Source organism: Notolabrus celidotus, chromosome 11 (assembly GCF_009762535.1).
Source record: "Notolabrus celidotus isolate fNotCel1 chromosome 11, fNotCel1.pri, whole genome shotgun sequence".
NCBI classification, from domain to species: domain Eukaryota; kingdom Metazoa; phylum Chordata; class Actinopteri; order Labriformes; family Labridae; genus Notolabrus; species Notolabrus celidotus.
Window position 1 is genome coordinate 29147947 of NC_048282.1, and position 17064 is coordinate 29165010.

Sequence of the window (17064 nt, forward strand, 5' to 3'; positions counted from 1 at the left end):
AGGCCTTGAATGTTTGTTTTCTTAACGTGCTGCTTACTTACTGAGAGTGAAGGGGTCCCAGTAAACAAACACTTTCCACCATGATTAAAGAAGCTTCAGTGGAAGTTTTAGGAAGAGCTTTTTCTGTTCTCTTCACTCTGGTTGGAAACGGACTGGACTCATTAGATATACATTTTTGTTGTATTTGGGGGAGGGGGTCTTCTAAATTTTATTGGTTAGGACAGCTTGAGAGAGAGGGACAGGAAATGTGGAGGGGGGGAGGGATCATACTATGTCCAGTGCTGCAAAGACTACAGCCTCTGTACATGGGGCGCACCAAGTGAGTTATACAAGCGCAACCCTCTTATAGAACAACTTAAGAAAAGCAATTTCCCCAAAGAGCCAAACAGGACTTAGTAAAAGTTGGTTTAGACTCTGATGACAGAGTGATTGTTTGTTTCATAGCAGTCAATCAACAATGTTATTATTTGAAATACAATCCAAGGGCTTCGAAATAATGGTGTTGACAATAAATAAAGATGGAGCAGAGAGAAGGAGGTAATACATTCATGGGAGGGAAATATTAAGCAGACATCTTTTGGGGGGGAAAAACAGTTATATTTTTTTATTTAAGTGGAAGTGATGTGGTTTGTTGATGTAAAATGAAAAATAAAAACATTTTATATTTATTAAAATTGTAACTTTATTGGTTTCCTAAAACCTTTTTTAAAATCAGTGAGTAACTGGTATAATTATATTGTAAATGTACAGGTGATTCTGTATTTATGGACCTCTACAGTCATGGCCAAAAGTTTTGAGAATGACACAAATATTACATTTTCCCAAAGTCTGCTGCTTCAGGGTTTTTAGGTGTTTTTGTCAGATGTTTCTATGGTATAATGAAATACAATTAGAAGCATTTCATAAGTATCAAAAGCTTTTATTGAGAATTACACAGAATTCATGCAATAAGTCAATATTTGCAGTGTTGACCCTTCTTTTTCAAGACCTCTGCAATTCTCCCTGGCATGCTGTCAATCAACTTCTGGACCAAATACCTGACTGATGGCAGTCCATTCTTGCATAATCAATGCTTGGAGTTTGTCAGAATTTGTGGGTTTTTGATTGTCCACCCGCCTCTTGAGGATTGACCACAAGATTGACACGAGTATATGCAAATTGCCATTCTAAAAACTGAAACAGCAGACTTTGTGAAAATGTAATATTTGTGTCATTCTCAAAACTTTTGGCCATGACTGTACAGGTAAATAATTATGCACATGTATGAACTTTGTTTCTCCTGTTAGGAGTGTCGTTTTCCCAGTCTCGTTGTTGTGTTTTTTTCTTTGCTCCGTTTAAATGAAAAAATGTAAACTTGCACGCAAATTACAATGTCATTGAATTTTGCTCAATAAACAGAACTGGCAAAAATATAAAATCAGTGAGTATCTGATTCTTTTCTTGTAAATGTGGGACTTTATTACCCACTGTTATCGTTTTGTACCTACACTGGCTTTAATATGACATTATACTGCAGTACTATCACTCATAAGAAACCACCAACACTTTTAAAGCATATTTAAGTCTAACAGGTCAGTTCTTTGGTTTGTTAAAGTTATAATGATCATAAATACTTGGAGTGAGGGGATATGGATGTTTCTGTTTCTGTTTAGGAAAGGACCTCTTCTAAAAACTTCGAAGCTAAGCTGGCAAACAGCCTCTGAAAAGACCTGGCGTAATCATCCCACAATATTTATACTGTATGCTCATGAACACACTGCCTATGACCAGTGTATATATTGTAAATATTTTCCAGACACTTGGCTGAACAAGGAGCACACATAGATGAGGGTATTTGGAGAGGCTGAGTTTGCAGAGGAAGGGGTGCCATGCAAATATTTGAAGGGAGTGAATATTCAAAGAGCAATTGTGCTTTGAAGCATGAGGAAATAAGCTGAGCCTTATCTCCGCCCGCATTTCATTTCATTAAACTTTTCAAATTTCTGCTGCTGACTGAGTGCACGGTGCATGACTGCAGCCACGGCAGATGTAATTATCTAAAGCTGGCGCTGTTTGTTAGTGTAGTATGGTTTAAATTGACTGTTATTTTGCCTTAAACAGAGGAAGGCCTGTTTGATGTTACATACTGGTGTTACAACAGAAAGGACTCTTTTAAAATTATATTTAACTTCTGCAACCACGTTGTTTTTTTCTTTAATTATGTATAATCTAGAATGTAGAGTTTTTTACTTCTGAATCTTTGACCTATTGCAGGGTACACTCCTCCTCCTGCTGCTGGCTAAAATAGTCACATCCCCGTTTGTTGACCGTCTGACTTTGGAGGAGTGAAACGAACCCACCATAGCATCCTCCTCCTGATGAGGTCACGTGCCCCTCGGGCCCCTGAGAGTCACTACAAACAGCCTCACACACACACACTGTGGCCTTTCATAGCCTCCTCATTAGAGGGCCAGGATATTACGGTGGACGCAGCAGAGGAAGAAAAGAGGTGCTGTTGCAACGTGCTCGGATCAAACGAACCCTATCCTGTTTTTTTTAAGTTCCACTCAGTTGAGAGTTGAATGCAAGTTATTGGGTCCACGTATTGTTTCTTTTCTTGGAAATAACTAGACAAAGGCAATAATGCATGTTTTTGTTTACATGAATCTGCCTCTACTTTGAATCACAAATCTTCAAGCTGAATATAACTTCATAATACAAACTTAATGGGACTTTTTTTTTTAAGAATTCGCCTCAAAATGAGGGAATCAAAGTCGTCTGTTGTCTTCACACATTTGATTCGATGCAGGATGAGGGAAAAGAGCTCCAGCGACATGTTGCTCATTGATCTTCGTTGCAGGGAAAGATCTATTTCACTTATAATGGATGCTTGGGTGTCACGCTATCTCTGCGCTGTGTCCCCAGCACCTCCATGATGGATGATCCTCGGCAGCTGAGAAGGACTTTGTCTTCATGCCAGGTGATCAATAAATGACGCTACCACAACAGAGACGCACTCAACTTCAAATCCCTCAGCAGCAGCACGGGGAGAAATGCCAAAAAAGCTAGAGGACAAGTTTGAATCCTTTTGCTTTCATCTTGCGGTGGGAATAACAAGTTTGATGGCTATCGTTGCCACAGCTGAAGTCCTGATCGATGCAGCAGGAGCAGTTTGTGGATTTAGAAATGTTTGCAGAGGAAAGGTCAAATAGAAAGTTGATGTTGGAAGTTGCTTGAAGTTGAAAAGAGGGGCTTCATATGTGTGCATGCATTTATCACTGAGTTATAAGTGTTGCTCATAAGAATGAAGAGTAACAGCGCCCTCTTCTGGACACTGTGATGCTCATTATACTGAACTATAATCAATTATGACTCCTGATTGATTCCTACTGTTTGATAGTTTTACTTTAAGCAGGTTCTGATCAACTTTTAGATTTGGAAAACGCAGGAAAGAAGAAGGAGAGGAAGCTACATTCACATCATATTTGCATTTTTATAAAACTGAAAGCGTCTTAAAGATGAATTTAAGGTATTTCAGTGGAAAAGCAGTTTATTTTTTAAGTTTAAAACAAGTTTCTGCAACTACTTCAACAGCATTTTTGTTATTTTTTTGCATATTGTCTTGTTTTGGTTAGATTTCAAGAAGTGTTCTTCTGCCAGCAACACTAAAGAAAAATTGCAAAGTTTAGTGTAACAAGAGGATTCATTTTTGCATTAGAGGATTTTTTGCATTCGTACAATTTATAAATTGATCAAACTATCAGAAGAAACTTTTGTTATTTGAACTAATTACTACAGGTTTCTGCAAAAAGAACAACTTCAGAAGTTTTCACTTGAATATGATTCATTTTTTTACTTTTTATGGAGTGGCAGCAAAGTATGACATGTTACCCTTTAGCTAGGACATGTGTCTCTAGGCCTGCAGATGCAGATCTATATTTTCAAAGTGTATTCTTGCAGGTTTCTTCATTATATGTGTGGTCTAGGCTGCACAAGGCTTTAAATTTTAAACACAACTAATGTTATAGCTGACAGACTGGGTGCATTAATGTCAAAGAACATGCTTATCTAAATTATTTAACAATCACTGTTACTCTTCTATGCATGATGTCATCGTGGTATTTAGGTCAGGAGGAGGAGAATGCATGAATGAGGGGTATCTTTATAAAAGATATGAAGTTATCTCACTGAGAGGCCTTTAAAAGTTGAGTTGGTATCACTTTTTTTTTGGTTCTTCACGTCTGCTGACAGGTTTGACATGTTCTCTTTCTCTCCAGCTAGATGTGCAGCTAATAGAGTGAGGTGTGTGTGTGTGTGGGGGGTCAGAGCCGGTTCAGAGGGTCAGCAGGTGTGACTGAAAATAGAGACAAAAGTTTGCATGTGTCACCCACAGACAGTCTGCTGTGGTGTCACAGGGCAGGAGTGATGAGTCGGGGAATGTAATCAGTGTCTTGGAAAAAACTCTACACTGAGCTAATCCTCGTCTGCATTTACATCTCTTACAAGTTACCCTGAACGTTTGTCATCCTGCAGTTTTTAAAGCCGTTTTATAAGCAGACATCACATCCCCCCATACATCCCCCAGAGTGTGTATTCTCTATATACATTCTGTGTCACAGCTCAGTGGTGCAGAGTAGAAGCAATCTGACATTGTTACGTGGAGAAACAGCACATGAGGATTGTCGTTTGAATGTCGACTTCAGGCCTTATCTGGAACAACCCTTTCCTCATGATGACGACTGAATACTTAATTGTAATATATAAAAGACTTATAAACCATAGAGGGATTGAAATGCTGCCTGTGATCGTAGAGGAATACTTTGGTTTAAACCATGAATAATTTATCATGATAAGAAGAGGTTTTATGTCTTTTAGTATTTGGTTACACGTTAAAAGGATGACATTTAATAAAAGTAATACACTTTTCAATATGGCAACAATAACCTGTAGGTTGTATTACTTGTCCTTATAACACTATTGTTTAATCTAATTTTCTGTGTGTAATAATTTTCTGGTGCAAACCACATTTTTCTGCAGGAGAAACAAGAGGACAGAGATAGTGATCAAACGGAGACAAGGATGAAAAATCAATATTCAGATATCATGTCAGCCTGTTCATACAGCAGCCCTGCAGAGTATAATATGCCTCCTCTTACAGCACTCAGCTACACGCCCTGCATATCAATAGATTTGGCCATTAAACATTATAGAAATGTAATTAATTTCAACTTAATGCTCCGCTAGCTTCTAACTTATACACACAACAAAACAGAGTCCCAGTGTTATCATCTTGTACCTCATTAAAAGCTAATATGGCTGTGTGAAAGCTTTAAAGTAACTTTTAATTATACTTCTTTACAGTAGTGATGTCCAAAGTGAGGGTCAGGACCCCCAGAGGTGTCGCAGGATGCTAACGGGGGGTCCTGAGATGTCTTCCAGAATCTTTTTTGCTTTCTCAAGTATTCTAAAATTGCATGTTTGACCCATTATCATAAAATATCTACAAGAATAGTAGTTCAATTTTGAAAAAAAAACTTGCAAATAACATTTTCATTAGTTTTCTGCCTTTCTTTGTTGCCAGACGACTCCTAAGGTTAGAGTAAGGGTTAGTTAAAGGGGACATATCACGCTTTTTTCATCAATATATATTGGTCTAAGAGGTCCCCAAAACATGTCTTTAAAGTTTATGCTCAAAAAAACACTTTGAAATCAGATTTTGGCATGCCTGAAAAGTCCTCTTCTTCATTCCTCATCAGAACACTCTGTTTTCTCTCTGACCACGCCCCCTCCGGAAGTGGATGTGCCTCGGCTCTCCAGCACGTTGATCTAATGTTTACATGTTGGCTGAATATACACGGCTGCCCAGAGATCACGTTACTTCAACCCTCTGAATCTGATGCTGATCGAGAGGCGCCTGTAGCAGGACCTCTCTGAACGATTGGTCATAGATTTATTGTTTCTTGTTGTTTTATTTATCAGTATGTAGATGTGTGTCTTGGTACACAGCTACGAACATGTAGCTATGTGGCTATGCTAACTAGTGCTAGCACTTATCCATGATAAATAAAAATCATCCACTAGATCTTCAAATCTGCAGACGTGGGGAGTAAAACCGACCTCTGCCAGAAAGGCAGCGGGACCTTTTCTGAAGGATTGGTCACAGATTTAGTGTTTCTTGTTGTTTTATTTGTCAGTATGTCGACGTGTGTCTTGGTACACAGCTACAGCTACAGCTATGAACATATAGCTATGTGGCTATGCTAATTAGCGCTAGCACTTATCCATGAACATATAGCTATGTGGCTATGCTAATTAGCGCTAGCACTTATCCATGACAAATAAAAATCATCCACTATATCTTCAAATCTGCAGACGTGGGGAGTAAAACCGACCTGTGTTTATTAAGACAGCCTACAACTAGCATGCCTCCCTCCTAAGCTCCTTGTTAGCACACATTTGTGCAGGGAATGAAAAACGGAGGGGGGATTCAGTATTAGTTTATACAGTCTATGGGCTGAACAAGCTCCGAGCTCTGACTCCGTGACAGACCGGATATTGTTGTTACGTAACAAAAACATGGAAGTCTGAAACGGCTCGTTTCACACACATTTACAGAAAGGTGGAGAAATCAAAACAGGGGCAGAATTAATTTTTTTCATTCTCGGGGGGTTTGTAGACATGCCAGGGACACATATTTCAGGTAAAGAACCATTAAAAAGTCAATTTTGCATGATATGTCACCTTTAACAAAAGCATCAATAGCAGCAGGTTAAGTCACAGCAGTATTTTAGACACAGCCACATGTGAATGCAGGTAGGCTAAATTTCTGCAGACCAGCTAAAAGGAAGTATGCAGCAACATTTCATAACCTCGAGGTGCAGGGGCGGTCGCAAGTCTCTGGAACCCGCTTTACAGGATCAAGGCATAGACTGTATAAATAATGGACATGGTATCCGTGACATCATCCATCTGTTCCTGAGCCCTGTTTTGAAGCCGATGGTCGGCGGGAGCCATATTGGTTATGCTGAACTCAACCTAGCTTCTGTCGAACTAGTGTGAGGTAAAGAGGCGGGCTTTGATCCTCCTAGCCAACAGCTACAGTGATCCCGCAAACTTGATATCTTAATATCTTCTGAACTGATGCTTAAGAAAAAATTCACACCCAGTGTGTGCCGATAGAGAAATTAGCTACTTAGACCTAAACCGTTTTTTGAGCCAGGCTGTAAACACATTCGATCATATCTCTCCAGTTTTAGCTTGCACTGGCTCCCTGTATGTTTTAGAACTGATTTTAAGATTTTACTGATTACTTTTAAGGCTCTACATGGACTTACTCCGAGCTATATAGCAGACCTTTTAATACCCTACAAGCCGACGCGTGCATTGAGATCCTTGGGCAGGGGTTTACTGTCCATTCCAATTATAAAAATGAAATGAAAGGGGACAGGGTGTTCGCAGTGAGGGGTCCGACACTCTGGAACCATCTGCCCGAGGAGATCCATTCTGCTGAGTCAGTGAGCTCTTTTAAATCCCTGCTTAAAACATACTTTTATCGCAGAGCCTTCCCGGATTTTATCTGAAATTTTATTTTATTTTAACTGTCTTAAGAAATATATTTTTAAATAGTTGTATTCCTCTTCTAAAAGAGTTATTTTAGGGGAATTGTATGTCTTTTAAAATATGTTCTATTTCTTTATCTTGACTTGTGTTTTTATTAACTGCCTGTTTTATTTTGCTAACCATGTGAAGCACTTTGTAACTTGGTTTTTGAAAAGTGCTCTACAAATAAAATGATTATTATTAAATTATCATTACTATATTACTAGATCGTCTTCTTTGAATGGGTGTCTATGTGGTTTCCAGTGTTTCTGCAGCCAGCGTCAAGTGGATGCTTGATGAATTGCAGTTTATAACACTTCCGCGTGGGCTTCATATTTTGAGACCGGAGGTTACCGCTTGGATCAAGGCCATTAGAATAAAGCAAACTGAAGTGATGAGTGAAACCTTTTAACAAGATGTTTTTTCTCCAAGAGAAGTAAGAAGAAAAATAATCACCTATGACGACACCTGTTTGTGATGGTTAATAAGGCTGACATAATGGATGTGGATTCACGGAAACCCAATCTACCTAAACTCAGTCATTATGTCTCTGCACTCTGGTAGGTGTGGAGACAAACGAACAGGCAACATGTGATGAAAGTGAAGAATTAATCTGGGGGCCTCACAGAGAGACAGTGGCTCATTTAGAGGCCATCAAAGAGACGGTACGCTCTCGCTCTAATAAGCTGTTTGTGGCCGTCTGGCTGATATCATCCCTCTCTCTGAGCTGAGGATGCACACAAATGTAGTCTGTGGATGAATTATTCAAAAAAAAAAAAGGGGGAGGGGTTGGGTGATGATGATGCATCCAATTTCTAAAGAAAAGACATTCAAGTGTTTACATGGAGCTTTGAATAGTGTGTCCTGTTTGAATGACAAGCACATGAATAGCTCTGCAATTAGGATATCAAATTAGAAAATACAACACAGTGTCTCTTAATTTACGGGAGAAAGAGAGGACACATTTTTGCCAAAAAAAAGGGAATAATGAGCAGAATGTAGTTGCCAATAAGATATGACCACCGTCCAATTACACAAACCAATCTCTGGGCTTCACATTGATACAATACAGCTCTTCATGCCTGACTCTCTATCAATTATAGCACAGGCTTGTACTCCAGGCATCACAGACACACAACTAATTTACAAAAGCATGCAATAACATATTAGACATCAGAGTACAGCATGGGAGGACAAGAGGCACACTAGAAAATAAACTGCGATGCCATAAAGTGCATCTTCACAGGCTTGCATGTTTGACACAGAGCCAGAGCAGCATGCTACATGTGTGGTGATGAAAGAGTGCGGGTGTCTCAGGAGCAGAGACCATGGCCTCACATAAACCAGCGTGTAAATAATCAATGTGAAATCTGGCAACGCTTGTGAGGAAAATGACTGGGCGAGGTTCAGAGGCTTCCCCTGGTTTCTTTTATTATACAATACGGGGATGAAGAGAGGAGAAATGGCTTCTTCTGCATAGCTTTAACAGGCCACTGAGGTGAATAAATCAGAGATCAGATGAGCGAAAGCAATAAAACGACAGGAAGAAACAGGGAGGGTAGTGCAGCTGTAGATTACAGATATGAAGTGAGTAATATGTCTTTAATATTAAAAGGGGATGATTTAAAAGACCGTTTGGGAGACGTACGATCAAAGGTTCAAAGCACAGGTTCAAAAGTTCAACAGATTCACAGGGATAACCCCATGAAAAGAGTAGCAAGTAATAATTAGAGATGTGCGCATCTAAAAATCGACATCCTCACCAGCTACCAACATTAATAGTTAATGGTCAAAATTATTAATGATTATTAATATATATATTTTTTTATTCTATGCCAGTTGAATGTAGCTTCAAAGCTGAAACGCATCCACCCTTCACTAGCCGGGGCTGTAGCTTTGGATGACATCTATAATGCCATAATGCTATACAGCTCTGCTACCTGGATGTAAACAATCCCAGATAACAGTTGTCATCTTGTAGTTTTTTTTAAGTTGTATGTGTCTGGTTAAGCTAGTATATAACCTCGGAGCAATGTGTAACCAGCACAGACATGTGGACGTCAACCTGGAAGGAGGACCAAAGGCTGGTGGTGCTAGCTCTGCTAACTATAGCGACAAATGGCAAACAAATTTGACATTGTTTACCAACGAACGATCAGTCCAGAATAGGGATGTAAATTTCAAGTATTTTCCGTGCTGGAAATGTTAACGATCAATTATCCATTAATCATTAAAAAAAACCTAAAAGGTTTCCATGTCAAAAACAATGCCCAATGCATTATTTCCCCTGAATGAAATTGAACAGCAACGGATCGTATTGAGGTGTTCAGAATGTTGAACATGCTGAATATCAAGGTGTGGAGCAGGCTCATAATCTCCATGGACATACAGTCATAAAAGTGAAGGCTCAGACATCAACAAGAGAACTGAACAGAAACTTTTCAGACTCACAGTGTCCAGTTTTCTGTGTACTCGCTCTTATTGAGAAAAAAAAGCATGTGAACGTGGTCAGGTGTCAGCTGGGAGCGCAACCAGGTCATAATCAGTCCAGCAGCGGAGAAAAAAGGCGCTCGTGGAGACCTGTCACTCAGCCGCAGCCCCCAGCTGAGCGTCTCTGCTGTGCGTAACACCTTTAGTCAGCTGATTCACATCGAAACATGCTTTATACTTAAAACACCTCCCTGACAGCTGAACGAAATATGAGACCACATGATGTTTGTTCCACGTGATATAAAATCAAAACAAACATCATGTGTTCAAGTAAGTTCTTAACAATCAATTTATCGATACTCAATTAATTGTTGACATCCCTAGTCCAGAAACAGGCAAAGAGGTGGAGTAGTGGCGGGACTGTTGCTCCAGGTGAACAGCTACAACATGCCCCTGATTGTGCAAAACAAAGCAAAACACTCAAACGTCATACGGTCTTAAAGGATGAGTTCTAAGAAAAGTAACCCCCCTAAAGTGGAAGAAATAAGTCTTATGGACATGATTTATTCTGCTGTTAAAACAGACATCTTCATATGGGCTCTAAAGGCGTTACCTTAGCTTTCAAACTCAGCCTCAAGTGGACTGAAGGAACTGTAGCTTTTTGCAAGTCTGCATTGGCTTCATTTTTCAACAACAGAGGTTGCTGCTAATATTCACTTCTGTCTATGATAAGATGATAAGTAATTCAGCATTGTTTCAACTATTCTGTGAATGTGTCAATGATATATTCAAGTCCTTGCAGGTTACAAGGTTTCAACATTGGGGATAAGGTGCAAATACCTACCATTCAGATTAGATTTTCTTGCATGTGTCAAGGTACAATGTGATATCCATGTAGTTCTTCTCTACATCTCGTTGTGGAAACTGCCCAATATTCATGATCGACATTGTACCACTAAAGTAAATCAATCATCCTCAGGACTGTGACGTTATTGGTTTAATGTCACCCTAGAGACAAATAGCCTCACACACATGTTGGGCTGATGGGGGTTTAACCTTATTTATTACAGACTAATTGCTCATCATGTGAGATCTGATGAATGATTACACAACAGTAAATTCAAAGTGTCCCTTCCCCGGACATTAGCAGTAACCAATTAGTCGCTGCCTTGCGGCCTCTCTGCACTCTCATCCTCCCTGACTCTGTGTGTTTTATCCCAAAATGAAATCTCAAAACCCACCAAGCTGAAGCCGTCTTTTCCTCTGTTGTTCGGCCAAAATAAACCTCATTAATTAAAAAAGACGCTTTTCTTTTATCATGCTTTTCCTGGAGATAAATGATAAATCAGTTAAACAAACAACGTGTTTCCTCTGTGGGGCTTCTGTGGGTTTAATTTCAAGGCAAAATGAAGGAAAGTCCTCCGCAACATGGAGAGATCTGAATGTCTTAGCTGTAAAAGTAAAGGTCCCGCTGCATTTAATAATAGAAGAGGCTGCTGTGCAGAGGGACGGGCTGCCAGAGCACACAAACGTCTGAGTGCACAACCTCCTACTGCCGGCACAGCAACACACAAACACACGCACGCACGCACGCACGCACGCACCCACCCACGCACGCACGCACGCACACACAGAGGCACTCGACTGGAAGCATGAAGATAGGATGGAAGGAGGGGAGGGTTGTATGTGGAGAGGATTGGAGAGATTTTGAGGTGAGAAAATGAGGAAGTGAGAATGGGAAAGGGAAAGATGAAGGGTGGGAAGATAAGGGGGGAGGAAGATAAAATAGAACTGCAGATGAAGCTAGAAATCCAGGACTGGGGTGCTGAGGGATGAAGGTTTGCAACACAGGGGGGTGAAGCTTTCTAGCAAGAGAGAGACTATTTTTAGAGGATTCAAATCTGTGCAATTATATGATTGAAGAGGCAAGTTTCTCCTCCCACTGAAGGATGCCTACACAGTCCAAAATAAGAGCATTAGATTTATATATCACTTGTTTTTCAGTCAAGGGAGGAATCAAACTTTTTTTCTGTCGTGCCAAAACACAGACACATTTATAGAGGTCAGCAGGATTTGGGAAAAAAAAGGTTATCCTGGCAGCTTTTAAAGCACAGGTGTAAGCTTACTCACTAAAGGCAAACAGCCATGAAATAGCCTGAAACACCGGCCAGCCCTGCAGATTCAGAGATGCACCACCAAAGATCATACGAAGCGTTCAATCAACAAATCCTGCAGGAGAAACACACACCTCTGAAAGCTCTTTGTGTAAGTTCAAACCATGATATAGTTTATAGCCACTAAAGATCAATATTTCCTGATGCCAGTATGAGGAAATGGATATCATAGAGGCTCAAAAGGGATACTGGTATCAAGGAATGACATCTCAAGTAAAATGAAACTCCAAGAAATAGACTAAAGCACAGGAGATGGATTTTATCTCACAGCTTTCTAAGGTTCAGCTGCAAGTTTTGAAAAAAAAACCTGTTTCAGATCATCCCTTAAAGCTCTGAATCTCCACTTCTCCTCACTTACTCTATCTTACACAAGGTGAAACAATGCTTCTTGATGCTAATCTGGTACAAGCATTGTGTTTTAAGGTTTTCTTTTTCCTTTATTTTGTGTCTGTGCCTGTGTCTGAATTCCCCCTGTCCTCAATGGAACAAAACATCAAATGGAGGAGCCCTGCAGTCTAGCAGTTTGGGAGGATTTTCAAATCCTCTGAGGAAGACAGTTAAATATACACACGGCACAGTGCAGATTGTGTTTCGTCGACTGTAACACTGGATGCAATATGCAGCAAGCAAGCAATCTGCCAAAAGAGGTGTTGATGTGCAGAAAGATGCAATCTGGGAGGGTTAAACAACACACACTCGGGGCAAATGTTAGTCTGTCATCAAATGTCAAAATAAATCTATACACTCTGAGGGGGAATTCAAAAGGTACAATTAATCACAGTGAGTCAAAGTGAGTCATACGGTGTAAAAATAATGCAATCCAAGACAAAGCTGCTCATGAAAAGTGACATTATGAAATGTAATGTCACAGGAGGGAAATGCCAGTATGCAACAGGAAACAGATTCAAGAAAAGGGAAGGTTATAATGCATTAAGCTGAGTTGCATTAACACTTCAATGAAATGTCACTGTTAATTTTTTTTTTATCAGGTCTACTAAAATATATTTTTTGGATTGTATATGCCAACGTTTCTTTTTTATATCCACGTATGAATATGAGGAGCATTTCAAAACATCATATTGATCTCAATATACATCATACATGGCCAATATTCTGAAGATATATCTTTTTTTTTTTGCCTAAAAATAGAAATCTATGAAAGATTATTAAAACACTTCAACTGTGTTCCGTAATATTTCCATTACAGCTTCGTCATTATATGACTAATTTGGAGATACAGTGAATTATCAACATCCTTAAAGCTCCTGTGCTTCAATTCTGGCACCAACTTTTGACAAAGTAGGAGGATTTGTGTCTTTGCTAATCTAGTAGCAGTGTTTTCTGATGACAAACCTCATCCTGAGTTCCTTTCACAGTAAAACCTATGATTTTTTGTGAATCTTTGATGTTAAAAATGTTTCACAAAGGCTGTTTCTTCAGCATGCTATAACTCACTTTGTCTGACACCTACCCAGTGGCATTGGTTACAAGCACTAAAATTGATGATACAGAAATGATCAATCTTGTCTCTAACAGTCCTGCTACTTTTGTAGGCCATACAGAAGAATCAGCATTCATTTCAATCTCTTTCATAACCAGGTAAAAACTCCTTACAGGAGCTTTAAGTCTCAGAATAATCTGCATAATTTTCATTGGCAAAGTGTGGCAGGAAAATTGCCATATGTCACACATAGCAGTTGCATTTGTGCTTACATGTCACCCAAAAATTTGGTTTGAGTTATTTCAATACTTAACCAGATTTCCTTTCTTTCTCTATGATATCCTTAATGAATATTTAGAAAAATACAATGGTTCAGCCTTAAACCTCGTCTCCACAAATGATACTAAAGCTTAATAAAGGATGACTAGCTTCATTATAACTCACTTTGTCTGACACCTACCCAGTGGCAGTGGTTCAAAACACCAAAATGTATGATTCAGAAATGATCATTCTTGTCGCTAACAGTCCTATTGGAATTGGACCATACAGGGAAATCAGCATCAATATGCAATCAATTTCATAACCAGGTAAAAACTCCTCAGAGGAGCTTTAAGTCTCAGAATATTCTGCATCATTTTCATTGACAACGTGTGGCAGGAAAATTGCCATATGTCACACTTTTGCAGTTTCATTTTTGCTTACATGTCACCCAAAAATTGGATTTGAGTTATTTCAATACTTAACCAAATTTTCTTTATTTTTTTAATAATATCCTTAATAAACATTCAGAAAAAAATGGTTCAGCCTTAAACCTCGTCTACATAAATGATACTAAAGCTTAATAAAGGACGACTAGCTTAATTATAACTCACTTTATCTGACACCTACCCAGTGGCAGTAGATAAAAGCACTGAATTTAGGCCATCAACCTCATTGCTTACAGTCCTGTTGCTTTTGTAGGCCATACAGAAAAATCAGCATTCATTTAAATGTATTTCATAACCGGCAAACACTCCTTAATCCTGAGAGGAGCTTTAAGTCTCAATACTTAACCAAATTTTCTTTCTTTTTCTATGATATCCTTCATAAATATTTTGGAAAAAATACAATGTTTCAGCCTTAAAGCTCGTCTCCAAAAATTATACTTAGCTTGATAAAGGACAACAAGCTTAATTATAACTCACTTTGTCTGACACCTACCCAGTTGCAGTGGATAAAAGCACTGACATTTACAATACATATACCAACATGCTAACACTCCTATTGCTTTTGTGTTAGGAAATCAGCATTCATTTAATATATTTCATAACCAGGTAAAAACTCCTCAGAGGAGCTTTAAGTCTCAGAATATTCTGCATAATTTTCATTGACAAAGTGGTGCAGGAAAAATGCCCTATGTCACACTTCTTGCTTACATGCCACCAAAAAATAAGGTTTGAGTTATTTCAATACTTTACCAAATTTTCTTTCTTTTTCTATGATAGCCTTAATAGATATTTTGAAAAATACAATGGATCAGCCTTTAACCTCGTCTCCACAAACGATACTATAGCTTGATAAAGGATGACTAGCTTCATTATAACTCACTTTATCTGACACCCAGTGGCAGTGGATGAAAGCACTTACATTTAAGATACATATATCAACATGATAACAGTCGTATTGCATTTTGTTAGGAAATCAGCATTCGTTTAATATATGTCATAACCAGGTAAAAACTCCCCAGAGGAGCTTTAAGTCTCAGAATATTCTGCATCATTTTCATTGACAAAGTGGGGCAGGAAAATTGCCAAATGTCACACATAGCAGTTGCATTTGTGCTTACATGTCACTCAAAAATAAGGTTTGAGTTATTTCAATATTTAAATAAATTTTCGTTCTTTTTTAAAAACATCTCAAATAAATATTTGGAAAAAATAAACGATACTTAATCTTGATAAATGACGACGAGCTTAATTATGTAAAGATGGCGTCTTTCTTAAAACAAAACTTTGAAATGTGTTTCTGGGAAACAAAATGAGGCATGAAAAATGCAACTTGATATCTGTTTTTTTTATATATATATATAATAAGCCGTAATAGCAACACAGCGTCGTTTTAATCGTCACTTGGAGTCGGTTATGTAACGCTTGTATAAATAAATACATCGTCGCTTCACTGAGTATCAGCCGCGCGCTCACTCCTGCCCGGGACAGAACCTCAAACTTGGTGAAGCTCCCCTCATGTTCCCCTCGTGCTCCCCCGTCTATTTAAATTCCACTGCAGCTCTTGCAACACAAAACACACCACTTCAGAAAACACACATTCAACGTGAACATTTTACTAAACAGCGGGAGAAGAAGAGAGAACAGAGAGTGAGGTACCTTTAGCTGTCGTCTTCACGCTGGCGCTGGATGTGAATGAGTTGGTGAAGCCGAGCACAGCCGAGATGAATGGATGCTGCGCTGCCTAGCAACAAACCAACCAATCACAGAAATGGAAGACAGCGTGACAGACAACATTTACTACAAAAAACACTTCATTTAATTACTGTTACATGCAGTTAATTCCTGTTATTACTGTTACTTCAGCTAATTACCCTGACATCTTAGAGTACCTATACCTTTAGTTACACTTAATACATGCAGATGCAATTTGTACAGGGTGAGAGGGTTAAGAGAGCCAACACAATTGATACAGACGCACTCATAAGAACAGAAAAAGTTACTGAAAAACATGCATTATGATGACTGATTGTATTTCTTATAGTTTGAGATTTTATTTCTCTTATTCAGATGTTTCCTCAAATTTAATGTTGTATTGCACACATGCGGGTGCGTTGTAGTGGGGGGAGGACAGTGGGACTGACTACCTAGGGCCCAAGTGGGGAGGGGGGCCTTTAATGGGCCTGAAATAAAATGTGTTTTCTCCAACGCTTTTGTTTTGTTTTGTTATAACTGCAATAAGATAACTAAAATTGTCTGAATAAATATAAAAACATTCAGAATTCCTTTCTGGAAAAAAGAGGAGTCTCTTCCTGTCGACTAGATTGATCGGCTCCGTGAGATGCGCGTCTCATGCCTAAAGTGGGGAATTGTCATATTTTCATATAGCATCAAGTGTGGCTGAATCTGATTGAAAGTAAACTATAGGTTTTTAGAGTTTTATTTGACTTCATGAGGTTAGATTGTACCAAATAATGCCCCCTTGTTGTTATTCAACAAGTCACTTGGCTTCAAATAATCTTCTTTGCAGAGGTGGACAGTCTGAAGGTCAATATTGTGCAGTTACATTTGGAGAAATTGTAAAAAAATAATAATAATAATAATATTGATATGTAGCTTAGATTTGAGTCAGTTAACCAGGATAGTTTTAAGCATATATTTTTGTTTAATGCAGATAAACCAGTATTATAGCAGCAATGTTATATTTTGTAGGGTTGGTTGTGGTGATGGGGCCCAA

At 38.8% G+C, this 17064-nt stretch overlaps 1 protein-coding gene across 3 annotated transcripts in view; it reads right to left on the bottom strand.

Moving 5' to 3' along the window:
- rap1gap (RAP1 GTPase activating protein) overlaps positions 1 to 16765 on the bottom strand; it is an 88383-nt gene extending 71618 nt beyond the window's left edge. For all 3 annotated transcript variants that reach the window (XM_034694840.1, XM_034694839.1, XM_034694834.1), the window contains exon 1: positions 15987 to 16765. The gene's annotated coding sequence lies outside the window, so the exon portion shown is untranslated. The remainder of the gene's footprint in view (positions 1 to 15986) is intronic.
- Positions 16766 to 17064: the final 299 nt, after the last annotated feature.